We start from the raw sequence: 13,807 nt of genomic DNA, 5'->3' as shown, positions 1-13,807 counted from the left end.
CATCCTCTTTCAAATAAATGTGTTTGGAATGATAATTTGAAAAATGATCATGTTTCAAAGCACATTGCTATAGCCAGATATTTTTTCTGAACTATTTAAAAAAAAAGAATCAATTTTATTCTCATTTTTTAGATTTTGTTATTGAGAGCATACAATGATGACAAATATCGGAATAAAGAAACTATACTAGAGCTTACTGAAAATAAGTCAGGTTTAAATGAATTCATCTTTAGACACATTTAGAGTCGCCCTCCTCCACGTTTCATTGTTCATGGAATAGTTATGTGTTGCATGCAACCAATTTGCTGTTGTATGTACGTTTCCTTGTTTTTTTAAGGTTGCCCCCTTTTTGTTAAATAAATTTTGATGACATGATTCTGTCTTCTCAAGTTGATAGTGGACTATCTTGCCTTTTACTATGCTGTTGGAAAAAGAATTGTCTTGCTGACCATTAATAGTAGATTTAGCCGTGTTTTTTTTGTGGCATGAAGTTGGTTACATGCACGAGATCCTGTTTATCACACCTCCACTTGCTTGTACGATATACCTCAGTTCTCATTGTGGATAACAAGTCATTGCCACCAAGGTCTATGTGTAGTGTCCCAGACATGTTTAGCCATGGTTATTGTGGCATCCTAAGTGTAACAGGGACTATTCTGCAAGCATCAAAGAGATCTTTTTATCACTGCGGCGGACCATTGAACTGGTAAGGATTGTTGCAGCATGTCTTCACCGGTTTGTGGATGGATGCATTGAATGAATAGTGTTCAAATATTCCTAGAAAACATTCACAGGCCACATTAATGAAGAAATTTAATCTAGTTTGCATGTAGACAATGAAGACTTAACCAGGCTTTTATGTTTTTTGTGTGTTAACACCATTTGATATTTCTCCAAGAATAATTTCACTGAACAGTGACTGTTCATGTCTGTAGATAGGTATACATGTAGACTACAATACATGTTTGCAGGTGTGGTACGAAAACGTGTTTTTATAATGCATTTTAAATTGATTTTGCATATTTTTATACATATTTTTAAAATAAACCCCCTTTTATCACAACCCTAAGAGCAACAGTCAAGTTATCTGTACACTGGCTAACATACTTCCTTTCTATAGCTTAGAATTAACTCTATATTTTTACGAATTGATGATGGACAATGTAATCATATAAAATATTGTAAATTTGTAATGCTATCTTTGATTCTTGATAATTCATGGAGAAAGAATCATTAAGATTAGATGGACACAAAATCTATATTCTTTCAATGAAATGAGCTTATTCACACCCCTTGTAATCTGTTTGCTGTTTGGGATTGCTAAATTCTGACATTCTATCCTTGTTTTGCTTTGTTATTGTTTGACATCGTTGGGTTTTCTGATGTAAAGCCACTCTTATTTCAAAACCTGTTGGTAACTTGTAAAACTGTTTATTTTTCTGATTGTTTGCATGGACAGGTATTTGTATGTAATTGTGGTGATCCTGCTTGCAATATAAACAGACTTCATACTAGTATAAAGGACACTGCTTTGTGAAGACATTAGTCATCTATGTACAGAAAGTCTTAGAATGTTCCACCAGTTGCTCTTCCTGACCCTATTGCATATTAAAGAAATTACTATCATGATAACTTTCGTATTAAAGCTAAATGAAAGTAGTTGCAGTCAAACACTGATTTCATGAGAAAGTCTGTAAAACCAAGGTTAAGTATTACTATATCATCTCGGATTTAGATCTGGTACAGTTACATAAACTGGACTTTGTGAAATTGTAAAATCTAAGCTGAAAAAACGATCACACTGAAGATCGCCAACAAAGATAGGCACACGTGGGACAGTGTATATTATTATTGCTGGAATAAAGACCCGATGGAAGTGCCCGAATCTGCGCTTATTATGCTTATTTCTCAGCAATTACACAATTTCTTCCAGAATCCTTTGGCATATATTTTTATTCATACAAACAGGCACTTGGGTGATCATTATATTGGATTCTGTAAAAAGTCATTTTGAGATTGTTACCACAACTGGCATTTTATCTTTAATGATAACATGGAATCCTTGATTCTGAATGGCTATTTAACATTGTTAACATTGATGACAAGGTGATCATTTCTTTGTATGCAACTTGATTATTACATTTTTCTAGGACAGTAAGGTTACATGAAATGACCTTGAGCTGAACAACATCATTCTTAATTCTATCCATCATTTTCCACTGTCTGAATTGGACTATTTCACCACTACCTATCTTTTGGTTTTATGCAGTTCTTTTTTCTTTAGGACAGGCAAAAATTAATTTGAAAATCCTTTCTGGTGCTACTTTTATTGAGCTTACTGGCTTAAATTTACAATATTGCATATTACAGTTTACACTGCACTTCATGGGAATTTCAGGTATTGGTTATTAGTTTTCCAGGGCTCTTAGGGGGAATTTCAGGGGCAAATTAGCCCAAGCCCCCATTTCATTTTTTTCTTTGCTTCAAAATATCAAACTGAATGTATCCCTTGCAGAGATATCATAGTTCATTCATAATCATGTTAACAAGTTATTCTCCCAAATATATTTCACTCAAAGTATACATAACCTGCAAATGATTACCCACTCAACGCTTTTACTCTATCAAAATTGTTAGAATGACATTTATCCTTTTTATTAGTGGGGTATGATAGTATACTGTTGCTTTAATACTGTTTCTGATTTGATAGGATGTATACAGGATGGCTGGAGGTTATTTAGAAACTCTGACTCAGGGATTGGTATTGGGAACAGGGGGTGGTGGGTTTCAACAATGCAGGAAATGTATCCTACAATCACTAGGTTCCTGTGATACAAATTATCGCAATTGATTTTAAGTCTGTTTTTTGTTGTTGAGTGATTTTATTGAACATAATGATATTTTTCATTTACCGCATGATTGCTGGGTGCGAAAAAATAGCCCCCCGAAAACCCCCCCCCCAAAAAAAACCCCCAGCAATCGCCCCAATGTAGACAAAAAATGGCCCCCCCCAATAAAAATTCTTTCCTACCCTGACTGGAGGTAAAATGAAAGGGAAATAAAAGGGGGAAGGAAGGAATGGGGGAAAAGAGGTATAGAGACAGAATAATTTTGCTTTACAAATTTGAATAGCATTTTTGGTCACAAGAGAAAAGCTCTCAACTAAGTAATGTACAGTCAGGACTATGTAAAAATATGCTATACAAAAGACTTTATGCATAGCAGTCTTTCAAAAATGTGGAGCAGATTGCGATGCGATACCAGGAAAATTATTCCCTGAGAGAGATAATACAGTTTTTAAGTATGAAACAATTTTTAAGATATGGACAATATAATTTGTGAATTGAAATAATTTTAACCAGTATTATCATAGTTTCTTTCACTTGTTTATTGTATGTTTAGAGGCTGGGATTATGTTTATCTATATTGCAATTCATACGATTTGCATAGCTATCTGGCTGTTTAAGATTTTAATCAGGAATGCTAGTGATTAGAAAAGATCCATGAGATAATAATTAAGTAGGATCCTGGTAATAAATGGATTTCATTGGTGGCTGAAATGTTGGCATTGTTCAAATATGAACTTGTAACATTTTACCATAAAGGGCGAGCATGGCAAATTGTGTGGTACTGTCTAGCTCTGCTGAAAAGCAGGATGAGCTGGCTTTTTCCGATGCTTACTAGGCAATTTTGGAGCGAAGAGTTTCAGTCTGAAACTAAACCAGATTAAGAACTAGTAAATCCTAGACAAACTTCATGAGCTGCTATGTGATACCGTAAAAGTGGAAATTTTTGTGGATTTCGCGGCAAGATCGTCAAGCGCCGATTTAAAAACACGCGAATTTATGAGCATCTATTTTAATGCAAGTTTTGAATTGCGGTTCAATTGCCTGGCAAAGAGACTGCATAATTTGACCTATAGAGGGTGACATTCAAGCAAGCAAGCTTGAGCTCCAAAATCATATGCATCGCGAGAATTTGTTCCACAGCAATGCTATCATTTTTTTAACAGTCATTGGTATTTAAATTATGATTTTGGTTGAAATATAAATTGCTTTTGCTGTTTGATTGGTGAGTGTTTAGTTTTTAAGAAGACGTTGGGTTGATCCCCCAGGTATGTTGATTGATCCCATGCACTTTGAATAGCCGTAATCCCCCGGTCCTTACCCGGTGCTGGGCCGTCCATACCAGGCCAGCAGCACCTCCGTTTTGACCCTTTTCCCTTCCTTGATGTCCGCTCCGCAAAGAAAAGTTGCGCAAAATGTCACAAAAGCTCATGATTGGATCAAAACAATGCTGAATTATGCCGCTTTAGAGCTAGAATTATGATCAGAAAATACAATTTCATCGCTGAAACGTTAATTAAAACCATTCACAGATGGGGAAGAAGGAAGTGACATTGTGATTATGGAGTGTGCAGCGCGAATTCAAGAACCCGCGAATATGTTTTGAAGCCGCCAAGCGCGAAAAATTAATCCCGTGAAAAATAACAGCGTTTACAGTAGTCTAAGGTTATGGCATGCTTAGTGTGAATATTCTTGAATTTCTTCACCCCAGCTTTGGATAAACATGTAGTGTAGGTTTAAGAAAGACGGTCTGAAACCAAAATAAGTTACTGGCTTTTTAGATATTCCTGGGTTAAAAAAACTGAGGTCTCCAAAGCATATTTATGATTGTAGGCAAAAAGGAACATTTTCATGGTTATTAAATCTCTATCCTCAAAAGAATCTGTTATACTTAAATAAATATGAAAATACACATACGGTACACCTGTTATAGCCAATGTCAGTTTGTATAATAGTTGGTCAGTGTTGACAATTGCAAACCAAAGATATATTTATTTTCTGCTGTGCTAGTCTTTCACACCTGCAAAACAGACGTGTCTTTCTGTCATCTTTTGATATACGTTTCAGGCCCCTGATGAAGTGATATGTACTATTTAGAGTGTATATAAAAGCTGTACTAATACAAATGTTTTGTGATCTCTTTAGAATTACTGTGTAAAATGAGAGTCGAGCGTAACAAAGCATTGGACAAACAGGAACGTCTTGAGATAGACCTCATGGCCATTTAGGCTAGATCTCCTCTTCCTCCTCTAATCCTGATGGAGATGGGTAATTTATGGCACGTATTACCTGTCGCAGACCTTTAGTTCTTGTTGTGATAAGAAAAATCATTGTGCTTTGTCATATTTCAATTATGATTTTGATTTTGTTTGCTTACATGTATCTTTTCCCGTTGCTCATTGCCAAATTGAGTTATTCCCTAGTCAATATCAGATTTATTTTCGCGGTATTTTAAGTTTGATTGATTCTTCTCTGCCGTTATATCAAAGTACCATTGTTTATATTCATGTAGCAAAGCTGTGTCTTAGCATGTAGAGTTTTGTCATACTACATGTATTTTCTCCTCTGTTGGATGTTAATGATATAAAAATAGATGTTTAATTGAGTTTCATTGATGCATATTTCTAGCCCTGTTGCAGATGGGATTTCATCCCAATAAATTTTCTGATCCACACTTGCACCTTTTTAGTTTGTCATCTCTATTTGTCTCACCTGTTAAATAATGCATATGTTGTCCTCTGATTTTATATTGTCTTCTGTGGTCTTTGACCTCCTGGATAGTGCATTCAGATTTTGTCATCATTGTCTTGACATTGCAATTTGCAAAGAGAATTCACTTAAATCAGGCTATGATTGTGAAATTACAATTTTGCAAGACTCAAAATGCTCTCAAGATCTTTCATTTAACAGATTTTTTACTGCTGTTATGATATTACACATTCAAGGAACAGATTAAGAAAATACCAAAGTAGCATAGTCATTTACTGTTCACTCTAGAACTGTCCTTCAGGTATGTGCATCACCTGCTTATATTCCAAGAGGAGAAGGGGAGGGGGGGTCACGTACACACTGAAGTTATACCCATTCTTGTCTCAGTCTCTCAGCACTTGTGTAATCGTTGGTGTAAAATTCCCCCCTAAATGGCATTAAGTTTACATGAAATGTATCCTTAAATTTTGTAATCGGCTTCGACGCTGCCATTGGTCTGAAGTCAGACCGTTATTTGACGCTTTCTTTGACATTCATGGGTACCACATCAATCCATGATTGACCTCCACCCCCGCCCTTGAGCTTACATTCATCGTAACAACGCAATCGCTTCAACAAAACTGACTCCATATCACTAGAAGGTACTTCGAATTAACACAATAGTTTGGATTGATCTGGATTCGGTTCCATGGGTGTTGTCAACTAAAATTAAGGTGCCATTGAAATGATTCTCAGTTTACATTCTAGGTACATGTATGTAGTCAAATCAAAGCAAATGAACATTGTGAGGGCTTGAGTACTGAAGAACCCGCAAGAGTAGTGTCTATCACAGCAAACAAATAATAGAATACTGTTCATGACCAGTGAATGATAAATATTATTCATTGTAATAGTTTGTGATGTACAAGAATTGAGATGTTCCAGTTTGATTTCAGAACATCTCACATGTACAGCTTAAATATTTCAAAGTAAATAACATAACTGATTCAAAATATTACTTTCAGAAATTCTTTATTACAAATAAAAAAAAACTAGCAATAGTAAAAATTTGAATGAATAAAAAGGATCTGTAGTGTAAGAGAGAACTCGTATGTACTAATAGCATTTAGACTGCCTTTATAGCCATCAACATTTGTTATCATGTGTCATCAAAAGCAAATGAATCATTTGATCAATAATTTAAATCTCACATGCTTGATACTAGAACTAGTTTGTATTGACTCCATGCATATAATATGAGATAAGCATCCATGAAAATATATAAAAGGGTAAATCTATGCATTATAGGACATTTTGCAAAACTTTATTTTTGCTTTATCTCAAATTAGGGTTAGAAGTATTGGGTTAAAATTCATATAGCAGTTGTAAATACAGAGGGGTCTCCTACATACCAGACAAGTTTTGGCTGGAAATGTCTCTCTACTTGAGAATCTGTACCATTGACAAACAAGTCCTTGAATTGCCCCAAATGAGATGTGTTCACCCTGAATCAAATACTACTACTATTATTTGTGTTTTCTCTAATCATTATTTGTATTCTGTTTTGTGGCATGCAAGTGTGGTGTTTTGTGATAAGAATTGCATATGATATGAATATTGATTCAACATATTGATATTTATATAATTTTGACAGGGATTGTCATTGAGCTGTGCATCAGAAATATTGACTATAGCTAAGATCATTATTGCTCAAGTTAAAGACGAACATAAGTTGGTCTTAGCATGGTCAATGACAATATACATTAAATGTGCACTGATAAGTAAGAGTGGAATACATAATATTCATTTTCTAATTGAGTAGTAAATGCTGGGAAATCAACAAAAGCGGGCAATACATCCATATGCCAGTGTTTTGCCTGCCTGGTTTTGTATACATTTGAAAAAGCATGCAAAATATGAATTTTTACTTTTTACTTTGGCTATAATGCCTTGTTTTGGTATTCATTGTTGATACTTTTTTCAAAATATCAATCCACCCCAAAAAAATCAGTTCAAGGAGTGGAAAAGAAAGATGAAAAATATTATATCAAACTATTCTTCATTCTTTGAAGTTATTACTAGTATTATTACTATTGAATGGTTATCATTTTTAATATATTTTTATTTTTTTAATGTTTCAATTCATTTATTTGTTTATTCTTTCATTTGTTAATCATTTAGTTAATTTTTTTTTGTGGGGGGGGGGGGGGGGAGGAGATCATATAACAAACTGCACTCAAGAGCTGAATGTTCACTGTACATAGAGACATCATCCAACTTGATACTTGACAAGATAGGGTAAAGCATGAGAATCATCTTTCATGATTCAGATGAAAGACAGAAAATCCTATTTTTCTGAATTTATATTCCAGCAAACAAAACTATGCTACATACAAGATGAGTATATTTATCTACTATACTCAAAACATTCATTTGAATAAGACATTAATGTGAATGAGACACTAGGAACAACAGTGAATTTTGAAGCTTTAGACAAAATAATGAATGTCTTGAGAATGAAGGGATTGTGATAAAGTAAATTTAGTACTTATTGGGGGTTTTTAGTCTCAAAGCTGTCCATAAATTTTATTTTCTTGAAGGGGAAGTTCACCAAATGATAATTTGGTTTAAGTAAATGCAGAACATTTTGAGAAAAGAACAGGTGAAGATTAGGTGAAGATTTTGAATTTATGACATTTGCAAGTAGCTTTCCCATGTAGAATAAATTATTAAATTCAAATTGTTTAATGGTCTACGGTGACTTAAAATATATGTCCATACATGTGTAAAGTGATGTGTTTTGTGATATATTATGGAATGCAACATGTTAAACCATTCTGTGAGAAATGTCATTTCATTTGATTTATGTCACATGGCATATGGGATGGCTGCTTGCATATATGGCATCATACAGTGAAAACCTTAAAAATTCATAATTCTCTTTATAGTACTGTTAAATGGGTTTGTGCCAAACTTTCACTTTTATGTTTCTTTTATATTTCTGCATTTATCAAGACCAACATGAGGTTGAACTTCACCTTTAAAGGTCCTCTGAATAGAGTATTGATTTATTCATGTCTCTTTCTTATGATACTTAATTAATTTTCTATTTCTTTTCTTTTCTTGTATTTCAGCTGACTTAGGTACTGAGAAAGAGAAATTGCACACTGTTCAACTAGAATTAGACGGATGCTTAAAGGAGCTTGAAGCTTTGTAGAAGACCTCGTTATTTTCATCTTGTGTTTTGTTGAAGAAAAATGCAAACTGTTTTTTATGAGTCCTCTATCATTAACTATTGGTTGATTGGATGTACATGTGTACTTAGTACTTCGCTGGAGATTACGATTGGGAATCTATCTTCATTTCTCATTGTTGCACTCTAGTCTTCTCACATATAAAGCATCTAGCATATCACTGTTTTTGAAGTGTTTGATTTTATTGAAGATTAAAATAATGCAAATTAATTCATTGTATCAATGGGAGCAAGCATTGGCAAAACATTGGACCAATTGAATATAACATTCCAATTTTTTTTGGTACTTCGAAAATTCCATGCTTGATTAAGAAAAAAAAATGTCTAGTGATTTTTTTTCTAGTTTATCTGTTCACTTTTCAAGACTTGATATGATACCTATAATTTCATATTCCAAACCAATGTTAAGGCTTCTTGCAGTTGTGATTGTATCTACTATGTGACACTGATTGTGGAATATATGGTTTGAAGTCTTGTCAAGAAAATACATATTTAATGTTAATGATCTTGCTGCGAATTTGACAGGTTTTAGGTAAAAAAAAAAAAAAAACCCAACAAATTAGCGATTGAATCTGTTAAGCACGATGTATCCCTAATCATGTATTACAGTGTAATGGAGATGTGTGTTGCTATCTATCTTAACATTGCATGTAATAATTTATTGTGATACATAGTGAAATATACATTGCTATTCTTTCCTCTCAAGTCAAAATTAATGAAAAACTGTGTGAACCTGTACATATGCTCTTTTGGTAAGTATACTGTAGACATGAGTAGGCAAGTCTGTAGGTATCTGGTTTTTACTGTGCATTCACTAGCAGAGTAACATACAGTGCTGTATGTACTACTGAGAATAATCTTTGTGATGTCATGATATTATGGTGCATTATGTAATCATTCAGGGCGCTGTCAGTCTGTGCCCTGCATATAAAAAATGTATAAGTATAAATACGTGTTTGTATGTGCTTCTCTTTGCTATACGAACATTGAAAAATTAAAGTAGGGTATCTAGTTCATTGATTTTCAATTTACCTTTCCTTTTTTTTATACTATTTCTGCCTGGGTTTTTGTTCACCAACTATAATTTTGCCTATTTGCTTTCTTTTCTTTCTTTTATCCTCTTGTTATTGTTCCTTCCTGATGTGTTGTCCCATACTATGTTACTCCTTGTCTGTTGGTTCCTGTGTAATGTTTTGGTTACCTGTACAGAGGAATTGGTTAGTGAGAAGGAAAAGTGCAGACAGATGAACGAGGAGATGGAGCGCTGCTTGCAAGAACTCAACATGGAGGTCTAGACACAGTAGTCCTCTTGCTTGCTTATACGTATCCATAGCAACCTTCCTTTATTTTCACTTGTAACCAGTTTTGTCCTCAAAGCCAACTCCTGGCTGAGCCCACACACCATCAAATCTGGACACTATTTATGTTCCTTTATTTTATGTTTCTATGTTTCAAAACTTTGGAAAGAGAGAGAGAGGGAGAGAAATCTTCTTTCACTTCAAATGAGAGAAAGCGGAAGAAATTGTACAAAGTAATTTTTTTAAGTTGTACGTCTTAGTATAGGAGGCAAGGAAAGTATTGTTCTTTTTAAGATATTTTATTGCAAAAGTTATTTATAGAAGAATTTGTAACTTTTTTATGGCAAGATTGGTTTGGTAATGAATGATGAAAGGAATTGGTTGGATGTTGACTGTTAGGCGCTCTAGACTGTGACAAGGTTGTCAGATCAGTCGCTTCTACATCGGACATGGATTGATATCGTGTGTATATTATTACACCCCCCCCCCCCTTAACCATAACTTATGTATTATTGTTGCTTCTTTCATCAGATTGTTCAATTAGTATTTTTTCTATCAAGAGAAAATTCAGTTTTGATTGTTTCCATGTCATTTCTCTTGATAAAAACTTGTCAGATTGAGCATGAGAAACTGAAAATTTGATTTCTACTTTATTTGCTTCAATGTTTTCTGATCAATAGCTTTTCTTCCATGTCACTAGCTAAGCATGGTTGTATACTCATATCATCAAAACTCACAGCTTAGTTTTGTACATGTATCAATAGTTAAAATGACTACACTATCATTCTCTGTAGGATTAACTTAGTCTATGACATATTAAAGCATTAGTAGAAAAGGGAAGATATTTAATAGCTGATATATGTTTGTCTAGTGTATATGATCTGATAACAAAATATTCTTGACAGTTATAAAAGAAATAAAATCATGTACAAAGTAATACTAATTTAATATCTAATTATATATATTATCATTATAGCTGCAGAATACATTAGATCATATGGAATTCTTAGACGAAACGATTGACTTCAAAACTTGATATGTTTTATACACCTATCATTCATGATTACGCAAGTGTAATTATTAGTGCTTTAGTATTGTCAAATTATGCACTAGAAAATTAAAATTTTTGATTTACAGAACTACAGATGACAAGTCTTTGTATTGTAAATGTTTATATTTCATTATTTGCTTATCATCTAGACTGTAATATAGTGAATGATTTTAAGTGTGAGTATTGCATTATTTTCTTGTTACGGATGAACGAACTGGTACTGTATTATGTATATCATCTACTCCTATACCCATTATACTCGTACAAGTGCTAATGTACATTGACTAGCTTTTCTGACAACTAGAAACAAAAACACTACATGTTACATTGATTGGTAATTGTCCTGAATATGTAATATTTTGCATGATTTTCTTTTGAAACGTTGTCATTGTCGGGTTATAAAATCACCATTGAAAATCATACGCAAACAAACCCAATTTGAACTATGTAGAGGGTTGCATGGTGCATTAAAACACAGCGCTTCATACTCACTAAAAGATTGCCTTTTATTCCATTTTATTTCATTTTACTCTCACTGACTCTCTGCTGTTTTTTTTTTCTTAAATCAAAAGCAATCTGATATCTCATTTCTGATAACATTTACTATCGTCTGATTGGCGATTCAGAGTTTGAAGAGAAATGATTTGCCTTGGTCTGATTTTAGCCTCGCTTCAGCCTTTTGTTTTCATTCTTGTTTTATTCTCTTTCAAAGTTAAGCTTTGAGGTGTGTCATGATTCAGATGAACTGTCCCAAATTCTTGTAAATTATTTTCTGAATTTTGATTAACTTCAAAGAAACTAAAAGAAGAGTTGGATTAAGGGAGTTGAGATGGTGGGGAATGGCTTAGATTCAAGGAATTATGCAAACGGAACCCTCTACATGTGTGGAAGATAATGTATTTGTTCTTAGATTGAGAATACTCCATTGAGAGTTGGGGAACGGTAGGGTCATCCCAACTAGAACCAGTGAAGCAGAATCGCATAGAATGAATAGAAGAAATTTCTAGCAATTCTATCAATCTATAGCACCATTTCAGCTCTTTTAATCTTCACTTCATTTCTCTTGGTCCTTTCCATTTTTTGTAAGCATGGGAAACCCTATATTTTTGCAACTCTCACTGTTTATACATATTAAAGCACATTAAAATGTGGCCTGTTCAAAATCTGAGAGGTTGCCCATATCAAAACTAAACAATGTGATCACATAAAATGAACAATTTATTTTTCTTCAACAACTGGATTGTTTTTTTAAAACAGAAGGTCGCCTACTAGAAAGGAATGGGGGGGGGGGGGGGGGGCTAGATGGTGCATGGGATAGGGAAGATCAATTTTTAAGAGTAAAAAGATTTTAAAAAATGGATGAAAAATTAATTGGTGCTTGAGTACTTGACAGAGTCCAAGGAATAAGAGTGTGTAATTTTAGAAGCAGTGCAGTATGCATTGTACCCCTCATCATAGATGAATAAAACACATTTATCTGACGGCAATCGTATTGACCATGACAAGTTATTTGAAATATCAGGTAGATATACTAGGTAGATGATTATGGTAGAGGCATGGTATTGTATGTAGCTTTAGAATCAATAGTGCTGCTGAATGTTGGTTGACATGTGTCAGAATGAAAGAATGAGGTAGAGCAAGAGAGAGAGAGAGAGACTGATTTAGGTGGGAGTGGGAGAGAGATGGAAAGATGTTGAGAGATTTGCTTTTCAGACTAGTAAATTCCCGGATCTAAGCTGAGCCGAGCTTAGCCCACTTTGGTTTCACAGAGCAAAGTGGACTATCATGGTAAATAGTACGGTGCTATCCTGCAAAAAAGCAGGATTAGTTTGCTTACTATGGTGTTAGCCGGGCTGAAGAAATGCGGGGCTATGTGTTCAATGTCAGTTTCCAAATTTAAACGGCAACATGAATCATTGAGAAAACAAGTTAACAAAACACGGATATAATGAGAAACAAAGGGTATGTTGAATATACTCCATTCCCGGTCGTAAAAGTAAACGTCTTCAAAATCACGATTCGGAGGAAAATTTAAATATAAAAAAAGATGTGTTTGTAAACGCGATCAGGTCAGATTTTGAACATGATTGAGTTTTGAAACGTCTTTAAATTCGTTCTCGCAGTGGAAGCCTACACCAGCAGGTGTCAAATTGACCTTTCTTGTGATGGGTCAAACTGCTGCCCTAAAGAAAGTGGGAAATTTATAGACGATCAACAAATCAGCTAATCAGTGCACCACTGATTGTGTTTGTGTCCAGGTTTTGTAATTTAGTTTCAATTATGATTCACGTTGTTGTTTTTTAATTTGAAAATCAACATTGAACACAGACGGTCACCGATAATGTGACGGTAACAAAATCATGAATACTCATGAGCTGTGCAAATCACATTAAATTTCTTAACCCTAGCTAAGCAAATTGTATGGGGTTAAGAAAGACGGTCTTAAAGCAAATAAAGATAGTATGGATTTAAGGATAGCTCTGGTTAAGAAACTGTAGTCTGAAAAAGTATACTAGAGAACGAGTTTGTCCAGCGAGATTCATCTAGTTTGTTGATTTGATTGTAAGAGATGCATTGATGGCATCATTTAACTGTAAAAGACATTTGGCATATCAATGGGTGCAATTTAAATGCTAGAAAATTCAAATGAACAATAATTTGGTGAGCATAT

General features: G+C 34.1%; 1 long non-coding RNA gene across 2 annotated transcripts; it reads left to right on the top strand.

Annotated features, from left to right (window-relative positions):
* The first annotated feature begins 3,511 nt into the window (after positions 1–3,511).
* On the top strand, positions 3,512–12,623 carry LOC135157706 (uncharacterized). 2 transcript variants are annotated; one of them, XR_010296679.1, is made up of 2 exons: positions 3,512–5,114; positions 8,669–12,623. It is a non-coding gene; the product is annotated as an uncharacterized LOC135157706 (long non-coding RNA). The 2 variants fall into 2 exon arrangements; XR_010296680.1 differs by having other exon boundaries at positions 4,992–5,124.
* The last annotated feature ends 1,184 nt before the right edge of the window (positions 12,624–13,807 follow it).

The sequence above is a fragment of the Lytechinus pictus genome, unplaced genomic scaffold (genome assembly GCF_037042905.1).
Source record: "Lytechinus pictus isolate F3 Inbred unplaced genomic scaffold, Lp3.0 scaffold_19, whole genome shotgun sequence".
Classification (NCBI taxonomy): Eukaryota; Metazoa; Echinodermata; class Echinoidea; order Temnopleuroida; family Toxopneustidae; genus Lytechinus; species Lytechinus pictus.
Note: the sequence above shows the minus strand (reverse complement) of the source record. Positions and strands in the feature narration are given on the sequence as shown.